This window comes from Aquarana catesbeiana, linkage group LG05, assembly GCF_042186555.1.
Source record: "Aquarana catesbeiana isolate 2022-GZ linkage group LG05, ASM4218655v1, whole genome shotgun sequence".
NCBI lineage: Eukaryota > Metazoa > Chordata > Amphibia > Anura > Ranidae > Aquarana > Aquarana catesbeiana.
Genome location: NC_133328.1, coordinates 514,576,111 through 514,596,641, shown reverse-complemented (window position 1 = coordinate 514,596,641; position 20,531 = coordinate 514,576,111).

The window sequence follows — 20,531 nt, the reverse complement described above, 5'->3', positions numbered from 1 at the left end:
CTCCCTGCCCCCAGATCAAAACAGACAGGCCTAGCTTAAAGCATAGGCCTGCCTAAATGTACCTGTGCTGACAGTTTCCTTAGCAAAAATCCTATGCTAGCACTACCTATTTGTAGAGGGTGCTAGATTTACAATACTCTTTATTATACTCACAGTATTCACCATTAAGATCTTTTGTTGTGGATATACTCTGCTATTGTGGGTATAATCCACTGTTCTTCTATGGCTGTTCCGTAGCCCTCTGATCCCTAAGTCCACCTGAAAGATAATTCTCACACTGCACAGTTTTTCCCATTTAATTGAGCCTATACATCATTATATGCATGATATATGATATATCGTATATGTATTATGCCTAATGATATTGTTGTTTCATTATATTTAGTGTGTCGTTACTTACCATCCTGTCCTGAGGAAGCAGCTCTGGCCGTGAAACACTTTGACTATTTCTAAAAGGATGCTCCAATGTATACTCCAGCACATGCTATACACGTTATAATGAAGACCAAACTGGTCTAATCAATAAGTGTTCTTTTTTTCTCTATTTGCAGTATAAGGAGTGTTTAATTAATGTTCGACCCATGCAGGGGTTCTTTCTAACAAAATAATTGTATAAATAAACATAAGTATTTTTCAAAGTATTGATATTTGGTCATTGTCTCTGTACCTGAAAAGTGCAATATTATAGAAAACGAGTTTCTTGGTTTTCTTTTATACTCTTGTGTTGATACTAATACTTTAATGAATGTAGGTACTGTGGTTGTCCTATATAGATAATATTGTTTTGGGAATGAAAAGATGGGATGGGGGCCCACCCATTAGATGTTTGCCCTTACCTCACTAGTATCTTTTGAACTTCTGTATATTTTTGTTCATCACAGTCTGCTGAGGTTACTCTAAATTATGGTGTCCTTTTTTTTTACAGGCTTTACCACTTCTGCTGCCATGTTTTACTATCATATCTCTTTACTCTTTCCCTATTTTTTATTCTGTCAATACTGTTTGCAGCACCTTACAGGCCCGTACAGGGTCTCTGGAGTGGATTCTGACCAATCAAGGCAAGAGAAGACTTTGGAACTATTGTATAAAGGCAAGATTTTGTTGTACCGGGAGTCCAACTGTGGCATAAGTTTTCTGTGTTGGATAAAGTTGGAAAGGGTTGGAAGCTCTCTTAAGTTTTTATTGCTAGGAAAAATGGATAGGAGGTGCCGAAACCCTGAAGATTATTTGTATTTGCTTTATGATAATGGAATCATCAATGTTTGTTGATTTTTTTACATGAGGACAAACTATATATCTGAGTTGGTAGCTTCTTCACACCACAGGGCTTCCACGATTAGCTTGGGTTGTGATAGAGATGGGTAAATCAGGATATGAAGCACCACACCATAATATTCAAGGCAAATTCAAGTTTAGTCCAATATCTTTGCTCCCTTCACCAGGAGTAACATATAACATGGAAGACAAAAATTATAAATGTTTGCAGCAAAAGGTTAAAAAACTGAAGAACAATGAATTAGCAATAAGGACTACATGAATTAAAAGTATTACATAATGATTTTAGAATAAAAATTATGGTAATTAAATGATTGTAATAAAAAATAGAATCACTGTAAATCAATAATAATCATACTCCTATTAATACTTACTGTAACGCACACAAATATTAACTATATTGGTGATCATTGTGTGGTGTTATAATATCAATAAAAATATGATAAAAAAGTGTATGATATATATATATATATATATATATATATATATATATATATATATATATATATATACTGTTAAGCAGGCCATACATGGTCAAATTTTGAACAAATTTTCTTTTCAAAATCAGAAAGTTTGTTTTTTTTGTGATCCAATGATGCCACCATTGATTTTCGAAATTCGGCCGACCAAGCCTTCAATTTCACCTCATGTTGCTACAGAAAAGAATTTTTGTGGCCGGAATTCTTCTTTTCTTTCCGCAAATTTTCTTTTCTTATTACATTTCTCACACGATTCTCCCATCATTGATTAGAAAATCATTTGTTTTTCTAAAAATTTCCAACATGTCCGATTCCTCAAATTTGATTGCAGCACGAAAATCGACCATCGCTGCAGCCCACTAATGGTGCGAAATTCGTACGAAAATTCTTAGATACGATTTTCGAAAAGAAAATTCTTTCGAAATTCGAACCGTGTATGGCCGGCATAAAATATATAGTAAGCATAGAACAAACTAAAAGTTTTACCCCTTTACATTATTAATTTAATGCTAATAATTTATGTTGTACTTATTGGTATCCAATTGCTCTTCAGCGTTTTGAACCTTATACTACAAATAATCTTATATAATATGTTTTTGTCTTTTATGTTACGTTAGAACAGGGGCACAGCTCCCGAAACATGTTTGCTTTGCAAACAATTTACCATTAGAATAAACTTGTATTTGGACTTAAATATTTTGGTAGAGTGCTTTAAGTAACTCATGTTTTATTGTTGTCTGTGTACCCATTTGTGCGTTTTATATAATACCTTACTGCTGACAGCTGCAATACTACCCATACAAGGAGTTGTGTCACAAATTCAAACTGAGAAAGTTGCTTGCGAACCTACTAAATGCAATTTTTGGTATATGAATTCTTACTAATTAAGAAATTACTGCTTTTTGAAATCTGATGAGACTACTCTCCTTTGGGCACCCCTGCTATGCATGTCTTTTTTTTTTTTTTTTTTTTTCAACAAACCTTGAAAACTATTATATCTATCATATCCATTGTACGTCTTGTGAGGGACACAGGTCTGGTTTCCCCTACGTATTAAAGTGGTATTAAACCCCAAAATAAACATTTAATTTCAGTTTACCAATCCTAGGCATTTTTAAAAAAAGGCACAATGACTCCGGCAGTCATTATTGGCATGCTTTTGGACATTCCAAATTCTGAGTTCCGAATTCAAAGTTCTAAATTCGTAACTTCAGAGATCCGAATTCAAATCTCCAAATTCTGAAATCGAAATTCCAAGTTCCAATTCCAAATTCCGAATTCCAAGATCTGAATTCCGAGGTTCTGTATTCCAAATTCCAAGCTCTGAATTCTAAATTCCAAGTTCTGCGTTCTGAACTTTACAAATTCCGAGTTCAAAGTTCCAAGGTCCATATTCCAAGTTCCAGGTTTCAGAATTCCAAGTTCTAAATTCTGAGTTCTGAATTCCAGATTCAGTGTTCTGAATTCTGAGTTAGGAGTTCTGAATTCCGTATTCTTAGTTCCAAATTTCAAATTCTGAGTTCCAAGTTCCAAATTCTGAGTTCAAGTAGGAAAGTGTCAGCAGCTGGATGTGTTGGTGATAAAGTGTGTTACTAGAGCATTTGACCATAAAAAATAATTTATTCTGGCTTTTAAGGTTACAATGTTTGATGCAGTTATTAAAGGGAAGATGACTCTTACTGCCGAGTGTTACTGTTTTTTCATACCCAAGTAAGAGGTCATTTTTTTTCAAGAATAAGATGTAATTTGCATCAATAAAAGAACTGATGTCAAATGATGTTATAATATTACTCTAGGGCCAATGGGTTGAGAATGCCTGATGTGTTACTTGGACAATTTTAATTAATGGTAAAGCAAAAAACCTTTACCAGCATGCAGTATGCAGTTTGGGTAAATGGCTCTATAATTTCTTCACATTGTGTGCAAAGATGTGCATTTTTATGTACCTGCCTTTGCAAGGGCACAAAGAGAACAATTGTTTTCTATGTGCCCTATTCACAACACAACACTGGTATCATGTGCACATTTTTTCTGTGCAGAAAAAAAACTCACATGACACTAACATTGTGGTTTTCTTTGTGGCCTTTCAGAGACCTGCGTTAGAAAAACACACACCTCTGTATATGGTGTGAACAAGCCCTTTCTATTCAAGTCAAATCTGCATGTTTTTCCCATCATTTTGTATGCACATATAGTGTGAACAAGGCCTACATGAGATTTCTGAATTCGTTTGCTTTATTTAAAGGTGAAGTACAGCCAAAGCCGCTGTGGATCACAGGAATGTAGTTAGTTTTGCACTGTGCACTGTGTTTCCTGCGACCTGTTTTCAACAGAAAAGTCCGCTCTCTGCTGATGTCACAGATTCGGTCCAGGCTTTGGCATCATCACGACCATCCCTGGACCGACACCCGGCTAAGCCTCTCAGTGAGCGGCTGAGCGCTCCAATGAGCGAGGAGGGGGCAGAGCAGAAAACGCTGACTGACAGTCAGCAGCTCTCTGCTCATGGAGCTGTGAGAACCAAGCGATCGGCGGTGTTCGATCGTTCGGTTCTTAGTGTTAGAGGCGCCAGGGGACAGATGCAGCACCTAGGTAAGTATGAATCTAAAAAATAAAAAAATCCCATACTTCCCTTTTAAGGCTTTTTTCCTTTATTTACCTGATGATCTGGCCATATGATATTTCTGATTCTTCAGGATTTTACAGAATAGAGTCTTGGACTTACTCGACGTCCTGACTATTCACCGGATCATCTATTCACCATATAAGTGGCATTAAACCCCAAAACAAACATTTATTATATTGCAGCTTACTAATTCTTAGATGTAACAACTGCATCTGTTTCTTTTTTAGGCTTTCTTCTATTTTCACCTGCTGATCCAGCCAGCAATTTTGTTTTTCAAAAGAACAAGCTCTCCGACAAAATGTATCAGTTACAGTGATAAGACAAACCATTTACCACTGACAGGGGTGCTTACAATGATCAGCTTTTATTTATTTATGTAAAACCTTTATCCCAAAAGTAAAACACCTGCTTGCTGTAACTGCTTATAAAGTGTTAACTGGAGTTTGCCTTCAATTTGTTAGTGTATTGTTAGTGTATTTAAATCTAACACTCCTCTCCCTCCAGTGCATGTGCCGTAGGGGTTAGATTTTGATCAGCTGTTGTGATGGAGCGACAGCACCTGCGCACAATAGCCGTTGGAACAAATTTTTGTGTCGAGGCGTGTTCATGTACATGATGGGGGCGGATTATTAAATGATGGGCAGTGCTGCTAAACACATATTTTTCTGATAGAAAAACCTGCCCTTCAGTTGGCTAAACACGCCCCGCAAGCGTCCAGGAAGAATAGCAGAAAAAGATGTTTTGCAGCACTGCCCATCATTTAATAATCCGCCCCCATCATGTACTAATTAGCCCCTCACTGACATGAACACACCTCGCCAGCGTGGGAAACAATCTGACACAAAAATTTCTTCCGTTGGCTATTGTGCGCAGGCGCCGTCTCGCTGTCACAACAGCTGATCATAAAATCAGCAGTTGTGCTGCGCATGTGCCGTTCGTCCCCGGTACTTCTCGATAGCGGGCACTATCTGATAGAACACCGGCTTCTTGGCCTGTTTCTTAACAACCAGCTATTCACAGTTTGTTAAAAAGAAAAAAAAACGCATGAAAACTGCATGTAAAAACACATCAAAAACGTGGGTTCAAGAACGCAAAATACAGCAAAACGTGTTGGAAAAACGTATCAACCGCAGCTGCATATATGTGAACCTAAAGTAAATGTCAAGCTCTCATTTTCATGTTGTCAGAAACTGTGTATGACTACAAAATATTAATGAATTAAAAAAAAACTGCCTTACTTTTTTAATGGTCTTGCCAGGTTATCTCGCTAACAGGACCCTGTGCCCGGTGATCTTTGATTTCTCCCATGTTGTTCAGGTAGATCTCCACCTCTCTAAGGTTGCCTAGCCCTGCATTACAGAAATCATGGGATAGGACAGAAATTGAAAGTACACAGCAGAGGAGAAGCTGCAAAGCATGCAGGGAATCCAGGAAGATGTGGAAAGAGATGGCCAACAGATAGGCAGCACTCACCATGTGAAAGGAGATTATTCAAGTTTAAGTAAGCTTATATTGGATTGTCAAATATACTGTAACTATTGTTTGTATTTCTATTACAATGCTGATGTTATAAAATGCAAATGTAAGTTGTGTCCTTAGATTTCCTTTAATTACTGTACTCTTCTATTTGATACCATCATGCACAAACTGGAAGTGTGAGACCTGAACATATTTTATTAAGAGGTGAAGCTGTTTTGAGACTTCAGGGACCTCCCAGTCACTCTGAATGACTCTCAGAAAAAGTTATAAAAAGGAAAAGAATAAGGAGGCAAATATAAATATGAGGTGGTATCAAAAGGTTTCAAGATTAGTTTTATAACACGCCAACTGATGGCAGCACAAAGCTACATGCACAGTCACATGCAACCTTCATAAGTCAGTGTGCCAAAAGACATCATCCTGTGTACATCGGGAGCTGTGCGACTGGTGCTATTCTCACCTTTTGCTTTACCACTTCTACTATTTTATCATAGACAGCAAGTTACAACAAACCAAATGTGAGTTTCTAGCTGGAAACAACATGATCTCATTCGCACACCCACCATACTTGCCAGATTTGTCTCCTGCGGACTTCGCCCTCATCCCAAAGATGAAGATCTAGCTCAAAGGTGGCTGACTTGACACCATTACGGAAATCCAGCGTAAATCGCAGAAGGTGCTTGACATGCTTCAAAAAGAAGACTTTCAGGAAACATTCCAGAAGTCACAGGAATGCTGGGAGCGCTGTATTGCTGTGCAAGGGGTCTATTTTGAAGGTGATAGTGTGTTAGCGTAGATAAATAAAGTACTTTCTTGTAAACAGAGCTAGTCTCGTAACTTTTTTATTCCACCTCGTATGTCATAGGTAATCCTGCACACTTATTATTTAAAGTCAATGTATTGAAAAAAGTACTGTCCCTATTACAACCAACTAGTAAAATGAACTGCAATGGAAATGATAGAGAATTATAGTTTCAATCTGAACTGCTGCTGTGTAGCAATACAAATTTATACTGCTTATGACTATATTTATTTGGTATGCTGAAAATTAAAAACATTTTATTGTGTTTAGCCGTGTATAGGTGGTTCACTTCTGTGTGCTATGAGTAAGTGATAACGTAATCTGCTATCTAGAACACACATACAACAAAATTCGTCAGAGGACAAATGTAGCCTCCTCATCTCCATTTGCACCAGTGTTAATTTTGTCAACGAAAACATTTTTGTCATAATTTTTGTCAGCGGCATATTTCCAGTGACAAAAAAGGAAACAAAAATGACCCCACATTTTCATCAATTAACGAAAACTATGACGAAAATGAGTTCCACTTTAACGAACACAAACAGAATGAAAATGTTGGGGAGGGAAATTTACCCACATGAACTTCCGGTTTCCTCGGAGCGCCACCTGTAAAGCCTGTGAATGTTTCCCTTCCCAGCAAGTAAGGTAGCGACTGTAGCGTGCTTGGTGGTGTCTCGTGCTTAGCACTGTGCAGCATTACAGGCCTCCTCAGACCATTCAGAGCACTGTGCAGCATTCCAGGCCCCCTCAAACAACTGTCCAGGCCACTGTGTGCATTATAGGCCTCCTCAGACAGACAGCCACCTAGAGCACCATGTGCATTACAGGCCTCCTTATCAGACCACCGTTCAGAGCTCTGTGCACCATTTACAGGCCTCCTGACTGTCCAAAGCACTGTGTGCATTTCAGGCCCCCTCATCAGACCTCCATCCAGAGCACTGTGCAACATGTACAAATCTGCTAAATGTCCAGAGCACTGTGTGCATTACAGGCCTCCTCAAACCGTCCAGAGAGCACTGTGCAGCATTTACAAGCCTCCTCAGTCCACCATCCAGAGCACTGTGTGCATTACAGGCCTCCTCAGACCACTGTCCAGAGCACTGTGCATTACAGGCATCCTCAGACTACTGTCCAGAGCACTGTGTGCATTACAGGCCTCCTCAGATCACCGTCCAGAGCACTGTGAATTACAGGCCTCCTCAGACCACTGTCCAGAGCACTGTGCATTACAAGCCTCCTTAGACTGTCCAGAGCACTGTGTGCATGACAGGTCTCCTCAGACCATCCATAGCACTCAATGCACATTACAGGCCTTCAAAGTTGCCCCTAATTCAACCCTTACCCTACAGATACAGTTACAGAAAACCTCCAATAAGGGACCAAGTCAAGCCAGTTCACCACAGCAATCTATTTGCACTGCTGTTTTAAGTGCTTCAAAATACAAAATTGACTCTAAGGAACAACAGGCCACTGAGGCCAGGGAGGAGGTCATCGCAAAATGGGTTGTGTGAACCAGATTCTGCCTGTGTCTTCTGGGGCATTTTGAACTAAACTGAAAGACTAGCTACTTTATTGTGGATGGTACTTCCTGTGATTTTTCAATATTCTCCTCTTCCACATCATCTTCAGACAGATCTTCAATTTGTGCGTGGGGCTGACCGTTAAAAAGAAAACTAAAATAAACAATCTGATTGACAAACATTATATAGGTGAAAAACAAAAATTAAAAAAGACACTGGCTGCTGCCTGGAGAGTATCTATTTGCACTGATTCGTGGACAAAAAAGGACTCACAGCTTCATTCCTTGCTATAAGTGCATGCTACTTTTGGGTTGAACAAAAAAAAACCTGAACACATATTATTGGCCTTTGAACCAGTAGCCCACCCACACACTGCACAGTCAATTAAGCCATGTGTGGACAAATGTTTGCAAGAGTGAGACATACCAAGGCGTAATATTCTTACAGTGATAACAGATAAAGGGAGTAATATCTGGTGGCAGCATTTAAACAAACCACAGCAGCAGCCCTGCAGAAGAGCCACCCAGCTCTAGTGAGAAAGACTCCCCCATGACGGGAAGTGACTCTGAGATCATCTGAGGTTAATAAAAATGGATATTGTTATGATCCACTCACTAATGGCATTGTGGACTGTGCACTTTTCTTTTTGAATATACGAATTAGAACTGTTGATATAATAAACTGTGAACAGTAAACTCATTCATATTGTAGAAATAAGCATTAACTTTGAGTATTGGTTTATTATGCTGTGCCAGTGGCAGTCCCTGTGCTTGTAGCTGCGGAATCTTGTTGTTGTGTTGTTGTGTTCAGGTACTTGTTAATGTGCATTGTGGCATCACGCAAAGAGTTTAATTTATTTTTAATTTTTTCTATTTTAACGTTACACTTCTGTCAAAAAAGCAATATTCTTGTAACGAAACTTGGTTTTACTTATAAAGAGTAAAGACGTTATATAACAGCTAAATCTGTGTCTGTGTAGTTTGTTCAAGCCTTAATACCATAAATTATAACATGATATTAGATTTTGCAGATTGCAGATTTTAGTCGACTAAATATGACTAAAACTAAAAAAATTGCAGATGACTAAAATGCGCCTAAAACTAAAATGGGATTTTAATCAAAAGAATATGACTAAAACTAAATTGAAATTTGATGCCAAAATTAACACTGTTTTGCACACAGCAGCCTCGATCCTCCTCTTCTCGGGTCCATCACAGATGCTCCATGCCCCTTCCCCTTGCCGAGTGCCCCCATAGCAATCCACTACCCAGATAGGAAACAATTGTACTGCAAGTTTAAAAATGACTTGCTAAGCTATTGCTAGACTTGCCGGGCTTCACAAGTTTGTTGCACAATTGCAGCAAGTCCACATTGCATGACTCCAGATTAACTTTCTTTGCAAACATTCTGCAAGTCTGCTGCAAGTTCTGGTTCAGTTATGTTGTGCAATAGTCATCCCACCACAGGGGTCACTGTGCCTGAATTTATATGCTGTAGACTTGCAGAGCTCTTGCTGTAGACTCTCCACTACAACTTTGCTCTTGCTAGAGACTTGCCACGCAAATTTGCTACAAATTGGAAAAGTGTCAACTAGAACTTGTCCTTGAAGTGCTCTGCAAATGTACAACTTGCCAGTGAAAATGTGTAGAAAGTTAACAGACTTACAATTTAACACTGCTACAAATTTGTGGCAAGTTATCCTTGCTACCTAGGTATGCTATGGGGGCACTCACGTGTGCTCACTCCCGAGCCGTCTCTTTGTGTCCAAAAGACACTGAGAGCGTGGCTCGGCCCTGCCCCCTCCTCACTGGTTGTGATTGACAGCAACGAGAGCCAATGGCTCCTGCTGCCGTGTCTCAGGCAAATAGGAAGGAGAGACCCGGGAGCTGGGGAGCTGCTGCTCTCATACATATCATTGAATCGAGATGGGGCTTAGGTAAGTATTACGGGTGCTGGGGGGGGGGGGAATGTAGTGAACGGAAGGCTTTTTATTTTCCTGCATAGCATGCATGAAGGTAAAAAAAGAAAACTTTCAGCCTTTACAACCACTTTAGGCTGGGTATACATATTATACCCTGCTAGTCAAGTGAGTATTCGCTGCTGTTTTTTTCTATTGGAAATCCCAGTATGCCCTGCAAAGACTGTATAATGGAGCACCCTCTATTATATGTTTCTTATAGATTTAAAGAAGACACACTATATTACCAAGAGTATTAGGACACCTGCCTTTACACGCACATGAATTTTAATGGCATCCCGGTCTTAGTACGTAGGGTTCAATATTGAGTTGGCCCTCCCTTTGCAGCTATAATATCTAAGGCTGTCCACAAGGTTTAGGAGCGTGACTATGGGAATGTTTGACCATTCTTCCAGAAGTGTATTTGTGAGGTCAGGCACTGATGTGGACAGGAAGGCCTGACCCAAAGGTGTTCTTTCGTGTTAAGGTCAGGACTGTGCAGGCCAGTCAAGTTCCTCCAGCCCAAACTCGCTCATCCATGTCTTTATGGACCTTGCTTTGTGCACTGGTGTGCAGTCATGTTGGAACAGGAAGGGGCCAATCCCCAAACTTCCCTCAAAGTTGGGAGCATGAAATTGTCCAAAATGTCTTGGTATGCTGACACCTCAAGAGTTCCTTTCACTGGAACTAAGGGGCCAAGCCCAACCCCTGAAAAACAACCCCACACCATAATCCCCTCTCCACCAAATGATTTAGAACAGTAAACAAAGCAAGGCTTTGCATCACACAAATTGAAATATTCCATTTTGGATAATGTAATTTAACAAAATAAAAAAATATTCTCAGTTAGCTGCACTATTTTCCTTTTTCCATCTTGGCTGTGAAACTCGGAAGCATAAATGAATAATCACCAAATATGAAGCAGTAAATATTCCTGTAATAAAACTACAGCAGAAGAATTGTTTCTTTGCGCACACTAGTATTTAAGCCTGCTGGTAATGGTACATACAGAGCCTCTTTGGCAGGTAAGATTGGCAAGCACAAGATTTGGAATGCGTTCCAGAATTCCATATTTAGAAAAGCTGCTGATTATACCTACGCAGCCATCTGCCTTATACTGGATTGTAAATTATGGGTAGTACTTTCAGAAACAGGCTTATTAAATGAGTCATATTATCCTAATTGCATGGTCGCTCCAAATGTAGAATGTGGTTACATCTCGCTCTCCACCTAGAAATAGATCATATATGAATAGTGTTTTCTTTTACACACAGAGAAATACAATGTTGGGCATATGGATATTATACGTATTTTATATATTAGCATGTATACTTTTTATACCAGCACCAGAGGCAGATTACAAGTGTGTAGTGTTCTATTGAATGCTTTAATCATTTATTTTGTGACAGTTGTAAGTGATGAGACCAGTGGAGGAGAAAGATTATAACTGTAAAACATATTCAGTCAATAACAAACACAATTATCCAAAAAAAACAAATAATGGGTTTTCGGGGAATAAACAATCACAGCTTTATTGATAGACCGTGCAAGCGCTGAAAGTTAAAGCGAAACTGTGCTCCATTTTAAGGAATATTGAAAAATGTAATATAATGCAGCTTACCAGTTCTCAGCTGCGGTGTCCACATTCGTTTTCTTTTTTCTAAGACAGGGGTCTCCAAACTTTCTAAACAATGGCCCAGTTTCCTGTCCTTCTGTCTTTAGGGGGGCCGGACTTGGCCCAGTGAGAGTCGAAAATGCCCCACCTTTGGTATAAGGAGGAGAAATAGTGGGTGTCAGTGGGAGAAATGGTGCCCCATTGTTGGTGTCAGTGGGAGGAATAGTGCCCCATTGCTGTTGTCAGTGGGAGGAAACGTGCCCCATTGTTGGTGTCAGTGGGATAAATTATGCCCCATTGTTGGTGTCAGTGGAAGGAAGTATGCCCCATCATTGGTGTCGATGGGAAGAATATTGCCCCATTGTTGGTGGCAGTGGAAGGAATAATGCCTCAAGGGTCAGATAAAGTAAATTGTTTGCAAGTAAAGATAAAATAACTGTTGATCCTGACAGAATTCCAGAGTTCTCTGTTGAATTAAAGTATATGTAAACCCTCACCTTTTAAAACAACCCATTCCAGGTTAAATAAAAAAATGAAAGGCAAAAACATTGTATACGAGTATATGTGTATACATATATAAAAAAAATTATAAATGCCCCCCCCCTTTTTTTTAAGTGATCACGTATCCTCTGCTCTCAGCTGTATAAATAGCTCAGAGAGCTGGAGGAGGAGAAACAGCAGAACACTAGTCTTCCCAGTGAATGGCTGTGCAGGGAGCGTGTCAGGACAAGTCTGATCATTGGAGGGGAGTTCACAGCACAGAGAGAGCTAGGGAAATTACCATGCTGAAATGCATGTGCTCTTATGCCTAGTGTGGTCAGTTTTTAATAGAAAAGCAGATGGACTGGCAGGAACACTAGGGATTTAACACAAAGGAAGCAATACAAAGAGAACAGGATACTTTTTCATACACGTACATGGTACAGCAGGCACATATCAGGAATATGAAATGTTGGGTTTACATGTTCTTTAGAGTGTTACTAAGCCTACAAAAGTAAGGTCAGCCTGTATAGCCGTAAAGTGTGCTTGTTATACTCACTGTTGAACTTAATGGGCTAATCTTCTGCATTGGCTGTTTGATCACGTCTTCTCCAATCCTCCCCTTTTTTTACTGTCCCCAATCCATCTGCTGATCGAACAGAGCCTTGGGGGCACTCTGCACATGCTCAGTATGGTGTGAATTACTAGAGAGTTTTTTTTTTTTGGGGGGGGGGGGGGGTGCATGTGATCAGCACAGGGCCAATCAGCACTGCCAAGACAGAACGGCAGGGTCATGCAGCCTCATAGGACAGTCAGAGCAGAATGAAAACTCCTCCTACAAGTTTTAACCAGACACTGATAGAAGTCACAAGGCTGCTGCTGATGGGAAAATGCGGGGTTCTGGGTAGGGATGAGCCGAACACCCCCCGATTCGGTTCGCACCAGAACTGTGAACGAACCGAAAATTTGCGCGAACTTTAGAACCCCATTGAAGTCTATGGGACTCGAACGTTCGAAATTGTGCTAATTTTAAAGGCTAATTTGCATGGTATTGTCCTAAAAAGGGTTTGGGGACCCGGGTCCTGCCCCAGGGGACATGTATCAATGCAAAAAAAAGTTTTAAAAATGGCCGTTTTTTCGGGAACAGTGATTTTAATGATGCTTAAAGTGAAAAAAAAGTGAAATATTCCTTTAAATATGGTACCTGGGGGGTGTCTATAGTATGCCTGTAAAGTGGTGCGCGTTTCCCGTGCTTAGAACAGTCCCTGCACAAAATGACATTTTTAAAGGAATAAACGTCATTTAAAACTGCTTACGGCTTTAATGCAATGTCGGGTCCCGACAATATGGATGAAAATCAGTGAGACAAACGGCATGGGTACCCACCCCCAGTCCATTACCAGGCCCTTTGGGTCTTGTATGGATATTAAGGGAAACTCCGCACCCAAATTAAAAAAAGGAAAGGCGTGGGGCCCCCAAGTCTTATATACTCTGAACAGCAGGTGGTGAAAACAACTTGTTGTTAAGTACAATCTGTTTGTAATTTTGAACTGGTACATTTTTAAACTGTAGCTCCAGCCAAAAAAAGCTTTTTGGAAAACATAGGGAAGGGTTATCACCCCTGTGACATTTGTTTTGCTGTCTGTGCACCTCTTCAGAAGATTTCACCTCACTTTCTCTCCCATTGACAAATTTTTTTTGACAATTTGGGGTTTTTAGTGAAACAAGGATTGTTGATAAAGCATCAGTGGAGAGGAGACATGTTTTTCCCATATTAACTCTTACAGGAGAGAATTTCCCTTCCTAGGGGTAGATTTCATCTCACTTCCTTTTGTCTCCTTCCGTTTGCAAGTAGGAGTCATTTGTAAGTTGGATGATTGAAAGTAGGGGCCTGCCCTATATACTCTCCACTCTTGGTGAACTCAGGAACGGGCCCCGCTGTGAAATATTAGATCAAGAATTGTAATTACATGCCCTTGTTGAACAGGGTCAGAAAAATTGGGCCTTTGGTGGTGGTGCTGGTGCCACAACACTGTAAGTCCTCACAGTTGCTCTTGGTGGGCGCAGAAACGGGCCCTGCTGTGAAATATTAGATCATGTAATTACATGTCCCTGTTGAACAGGAGCAGAAAAACTGGGCCTTAGGCACTTGTGCCACAACACTGCAACCCCTCACAGATACTCTAGTTGGAGCGCAGGAAGGAGCCCTGCTGCAAAGTATTGCATCAAAAATTGTAATTACACGCCCCTGTTAAACAGGTGCTGAAAAATTGGGCCTTAGGCACTGGTGCTGGTGCCACAACACTGCAACCCCTCACAGATAGTCTAGTTGGAGTGCAGGAATGAGCCCTGCTGCAAAATTTGCATCAAAAATTGTAATTACACATCCCTGTTAAACAGGGGCTGAAAAATTGGGCCTTAGGCACTGGTGCTGGTGCCACAACACTGCAACCCCTCACAGATACTCTAGTTGGAGCGCAGGAACGAGCCCTGCTGCAAAGTATTGCATCAAAAATTGTAATTACACGCCCTTATTAAACAGGGGCTGAAAAATTGGGCCTTAGGCACTGGTACTGGTGCCACAACACTGCAACCCCTCGCAGATACTCTAGTTGAGCGCATTAACGAACCCTCCTTGCAAAATATTGCATCAAAAATTGTAATTGCATGCCCCTGTTAAACAGGGCTGAAAAAATTGGGCCTTAGCCACTGGTGGCAGCGCCCAGAACCAAAAATATTCTCACAATCTATCAGCATGATCATTGAGGAGGAAGAGGATAGTCACTCAGCATAACAGGATAGTCACTCAGCATCAGCATAGGCAGTCTTGAAGGGATCTGACATTTCAAAGAAAAATATTCTGTTACATCAGCATCAGGTGCTTGGTAGCTGGTGGTGATCCAAGACTGATTCACTTTTATGAAGGTCAGTCGATCGACCGAGTCGGTGGACAGGCGCACCCTGTGATCGGTTACAAAGCCTCCAGCAGCACTGAATGTGCGTTCCGAAAGAACGCTGGATGCAGGACAGGCCAGTAGCTCAATTGCTTACTGTGCAAGCTCTGGCCAGTGATCCATCCTCGAGACCCAGTAACCCAGAGGATTTTCGGTGGGAAAGGTGTCCAAGTCAGATCTTGCCCCTAGGTATTTCTGCACCATGTAAAACAGACGCTGGCAATGGTTGCTGGAACCAATCATACCTTGGGGTTGCGGACTAAAAAATTGTCTGAACGCATTGGTCAGACGGCCACCTTCTCCACCGCTCCTTCTTTGACTGACCGAAGCCTCAGCAACACGTTGTCCCAGTCTCTGGGAGCGCGTTGCACTGACCTTTCTGCAAGGCCTCCCGAAGATGTTTCATCCTCTGCTCCCTCTACGATGGCAAGATAAGGTCCACAACCTTACCCTTGTAACATGGATCAAGGAGGGTTGCCAGTCAGTAACGATCCCTCTCCTTGATACCACGAATACAAGGATCCTTCCGCAGGCTTTGCAGGATCAGGGAGGCCATGAAGCATAGGTTTGCTGAGGCATTCGGTCCGGAGTCCTCTGAGTCACTAAGGATGACATGATCCGCAGCCACCTCCTCCCATCCACGTACAAGTCCATGAGTTTCTTGGGACTGTAAATGATCCCTTGAAGACTGCTGCTGATGCTGAGTGCCAGGCTCCACCTCCATGCTGACACAATCCTCCTCCTCCTTCTCCTCGTTCTCTTCCTGTGTGATCGGCGGGCACGCAGGAACACTGTCTGGATAAAGGGGTCCTTGAGAGGTAAGGAAGTCCTCCTCTTCCTCCCTCTGTTTTGCCTCAAGTGCCCTGTCCATTATTCCACGCAGCGTGTGCTCCAACAGGTGGACAAGGGGGACAGTTTCACTGATGCATGCACTGTCACTGCTCACCATCCTCGTGGCCTCCTCAAATGGTGACAGGACAGTGCATGCATCCCTGATCATGGCCCACTGGCGTGGGGAAAAAAAAACAAGCTCCCCTGACCCTGTCCTGGTGCCATAGTCGCACAGATACTCATTGATGGCCCTCTGCTGCGTGTGCAGCCACAGCAGCATGGCCAATGTTGAGTTCCACCTGGTGGGCATGTCACAGATTAGGCGGTTCTTGGGCAGGTTAAATTCCTTTTGGAGGTCAGCCAACCGAGCACTGGCATTATATGACCGGTGGAAATGCACACAGACTTTCCTGGCCTGCCTCAGGACATCCTGTAAGCCCGGGTACCTGCCCAAGAACCGCTGCACCACCAAGTTAAGGACGTGAGCCAAACAGGGCACATGGGTCAGTTGTCCCTGTCAGAGGGCGGAGAGGAGGTTGGTGCCACTGTGGCAAACCACCATTCCTGGCTGAAGCTGGCGTGGCATCAACCACCTCTGAGCCTGCCCCTGCAGAGCTGACAGAATCTCTGTCCCAGTGTGGCTCCTGTTCCCCAAGCACACCAGCTCAAGCACCGCATGGCATCTTTTGGCCTGCGTACTTGCGTAGCCCCTTGAACGCCTACAGAACACCGCTGGTTCTGAGGACAAAGCACAGGAAGAGGCCATGGAGGAAGAAGAAGAGGAGGGGGTGGAGGAGAGAGGTGTGTCAGAATCACCAGTAGTAGCATTTTGGGGACGTGATGGCAGAACAACCTCCAACACTACTGCACCTTGTCCTGCATCCTTCCCAGCTGCCAGAAGAGTCACCCAATGCACCGTGAAAGATAGGTAACGTCCCTGTCCATGCCTGCTGGACCATGAGTCACCGGTAATATGCACCTTACCGCTTACTGCCCTGTCCAGCGAGGCCAAGATATTGCCTTCCACATGCCAGTAGAGAGCCGGAATCTCCTTCCGTGAGAAAAAGTGGCGTTTGGGAACCTGCCACTGAGGAACCGCACATTCCACAAACTCACGGAAGAGGGCAGAGTCTACCATCTGAAAAGGCAGCAGTTGAAGTGCTAGCAATTTAGCCAAGCTAACATTCAACCGCTGGGCATGTGGATGGCTGGGAGCGAACTTCTTTTGGCGATGCAGCAGCTGGGGCAGGGAAATTTGCCTGGTACAATCTGACGTCGGTGTACCGATAACAGTTTGCCTGCAAGTACTTGGCTGTGACACACCTAATTCTACACCTTTATTACTCTCAGTGCAGGTCTCAGAAAAGACTGAAGGTATAGTGCGGTTGGAGATCCCAGCTGATGAGGAGCAAGGAGAGGTCTTCTTTGTTCTTTGGTGTGGGTCTTTTAGGTACGCTTGCCAACGAACTGCATGGCAGGTCAATATATGTCTGGTCAAGCATGTGGTTCCCAAGCGGGTGATGTTTTGGCCACGCAAGATACGCTTGAGACATATGTTGCAAATAGCAGCGGTGGGATCTGATGCACTCGTCTCAAAAAAGGCCCACACCAAAGAACTTTTGGAATAACATGCAGAGACAGCAGCGCCCTGCACATGCGGAGCTCTGCGGTGTGATGCAGTCGGTGTGCTGCCCTTAAGCTGGCCCCTGGAGGGCATCCTGCCTCGTTGGTGATGTGCCTCCTCCTCCTCCTCCTCTTTCATATCAGGCACCCACGTGGAGTCAGTGACCTCATCATCCCCTCCCTCCTCATCACTGGAGCAAAACTGGCAGTATGCTGCAGCTGGGGGAACATGACTGCCAGATTGCTGTCCTTCTTGGGCACCCCCTCTGTCTGGGCTCACGTTACTGCCTTCCAAATCAGATATTCTCCTCCTGTACAACACTTGCTGCAGACTATCTCTCCTTCTCCCACCAGCGCAACTCTTCAGGCGCAGCTAGCGCATGGTTAGTCCTAACTCTGGTTTCAGCCAGGCCTTAGCAAAGTTCCTTATTACAGGCAGGGACCTTGGGCCCCTATAGTGTAGCAAAACAAAAAACAACAGTTCTGGTGCTAGCTGCCCTCTTTGGTGGACTACTGATCCCAGTCAGCCCTTCGTAGGCCCTGACAGCCCACCTGACTGCCCGACTTCACTGCCAGTAACATCAGAGTCTCTCCTGCTAGCTCCACATCCATCTCTGACTGCACACCCTCCCAATCCTCTCCGGCATGCCTCTCCCAGCTCTCCCGACTGTGCCTGCCACTCACCGACACCTGGTGGATCCCTTCTGGAGACTTGCTCGGCATTTATTCCCCGATGTTCTCTCCTGTTCAGGACACCTCTTGGGTTGTGTGAGGTTCCTGTCCAGCTCCGAGCCCCTGGCCCAAGGTCACCCCTCCCCCCAGACTGGGGGGCTCCCTAAAAGACCCCTATGATAGCAATAGGTTGTGACAGGTACTCTTTTTTTGAAAAAAATTGGAGTCTATTAGCCCCTAGATCTCTCCTCTGCCCTCAACGCATCTGTCCACACCAAGATCGGTGTGATAAAATGCTTTGCCAATTTCCCAATGGCGCTGTTTTTATCCGGCGAAACCTAAGTCATGAAATGCACGTAGCTTCCGGTTTCTTAGGCCATAAAGGTGATTGGAGCCATTCTGGTCTCTGATCAGCTCTATGGTCAGCTGGCGGAACCATCGGCTGCAATCTTGGGTTCCCTGTTGGGACAGGAGAGCCCGAGAAAACCATGGAAGATGGTGGGAGGGGGGGGACGTTCCCTCCCACTGCTTGTAAAAGCAGTCTAGAGGCTAATTGGCTGCTAGGCTTGCTTTTACATGAAAGCCGACTGCTGGCTGAAAAAAATGATACTAAGATGATACCTAAACCTGCAGGCATCATTCTGGTATAACTACTCAAAATCCAGCAACATACCAGTATTACCAGTATGTTGCTGGTCCTTGTTGGGCATACATTGTAATATTCTTTTTTTAAAAAAAAAAGAAGAGATTAATGAGTGGATATACCCTTCATTAGAATTCCGCCCTTCATCCACCCACTTCTAATGATTTTTTTTTTAACTGTGGTGGTGAAATCACCTCCTACAGCGCTGGAGACGCTGATTTACGTATCGTGGGAGCAAACACTGTTGCTGTCAAGATAAATAAATCAGTGCTGAATGGCATACCTGCTAAGCAAATGATGGTTAAAAATAAAACAAAGTAACATTACAGTATAACAGTAAGACATACCATACCTGCAAAGCAAATACCAGCAGTATGTTGCTGGTCCTTGTTGGGCATACATTGTAACATTCTTTTTTAAAAAAAAAAAAAAAGAGATTAATGAGTGGATATACCCTTCATTAGAATTCCGCCCTTCATCCACCCACTTCTAATGATTTTTTTTTTAACTGTGGTGGTGAAATCACCTCCTACAGCGCTGGAGACGCTGATTTACGTATCGTGGGAGCAAACACTGTTGCTGTCAAGATAAATAAATCAGTGCTGAATGGCATACCTGCTAAGCAAATGATGGTTAACAATAAAACAAAGTAACATTACAGTATAACAGTAAGACATACCATACCTGCAAAGCAAATACAATAAAACATAGTAAAAATAAATATTTTTTAACGCAATCTGTGCCTAAAAAATATATGCCGAAGCATGGGGGCAATCCACCCCTAATGTTAGGTGCAAATCGCCCCTCAACTCCTGCCCCCATGCTTCGGCATATATGCTCTTTTTGTTTTTAACTGTGATGGTGAAATCACCTACTACAGCGCTGGAGTTGCTGATTTATGTATCGTGGGAGCAAGCGCTGTTGCTGTCAAGATAGTTAAATCAGTGCTGCAGCTGAATGGCGTACCTGAAAACAAAAAAAGGGTTAACAATAAAACACAGTAAACAGTACAGTATAAAAGAATGACATACCTGAAAAGCAAACATGATAAAACATAGTAACAATAAAACATTGCATTGTAGAATACAGTAAAAAAGAGCAGAATGATAGAGAACAATAAAACAACAACTATTTTTAAAAAAATGTTATAGTTATATATATAAATATATATATATATATATATATATATATATATATATATATATATATATATATATATATTACTTGTATTTGTAACTGTAATGGCCCGTACACACGGTCGGATTTTCTGATGGAAAATGTCCGATCGGAGCGTGTTGTCGGAAATTCCGACCGTGTGTGGGCTCCATCGGACATTTTCCATCGGATTTTCCGACACACAAAGTTGGAGAGCAGGAGATACAATTTTCCGACAACAAAATCCGTTGTCGGAAATTCCGATTGTGTGTACACAAATCCGACGGACAAAGTGCCACGCATGCTCAGAATAAATAAAGAGATGAAAGCTATTGGCCACTGCCCCGTTTATAGTCCCGACGTACGTGTTTTACGTCACCGCGTTCAGAACGATCGGATTTTTTTCGGACAACTTTGTGTAAC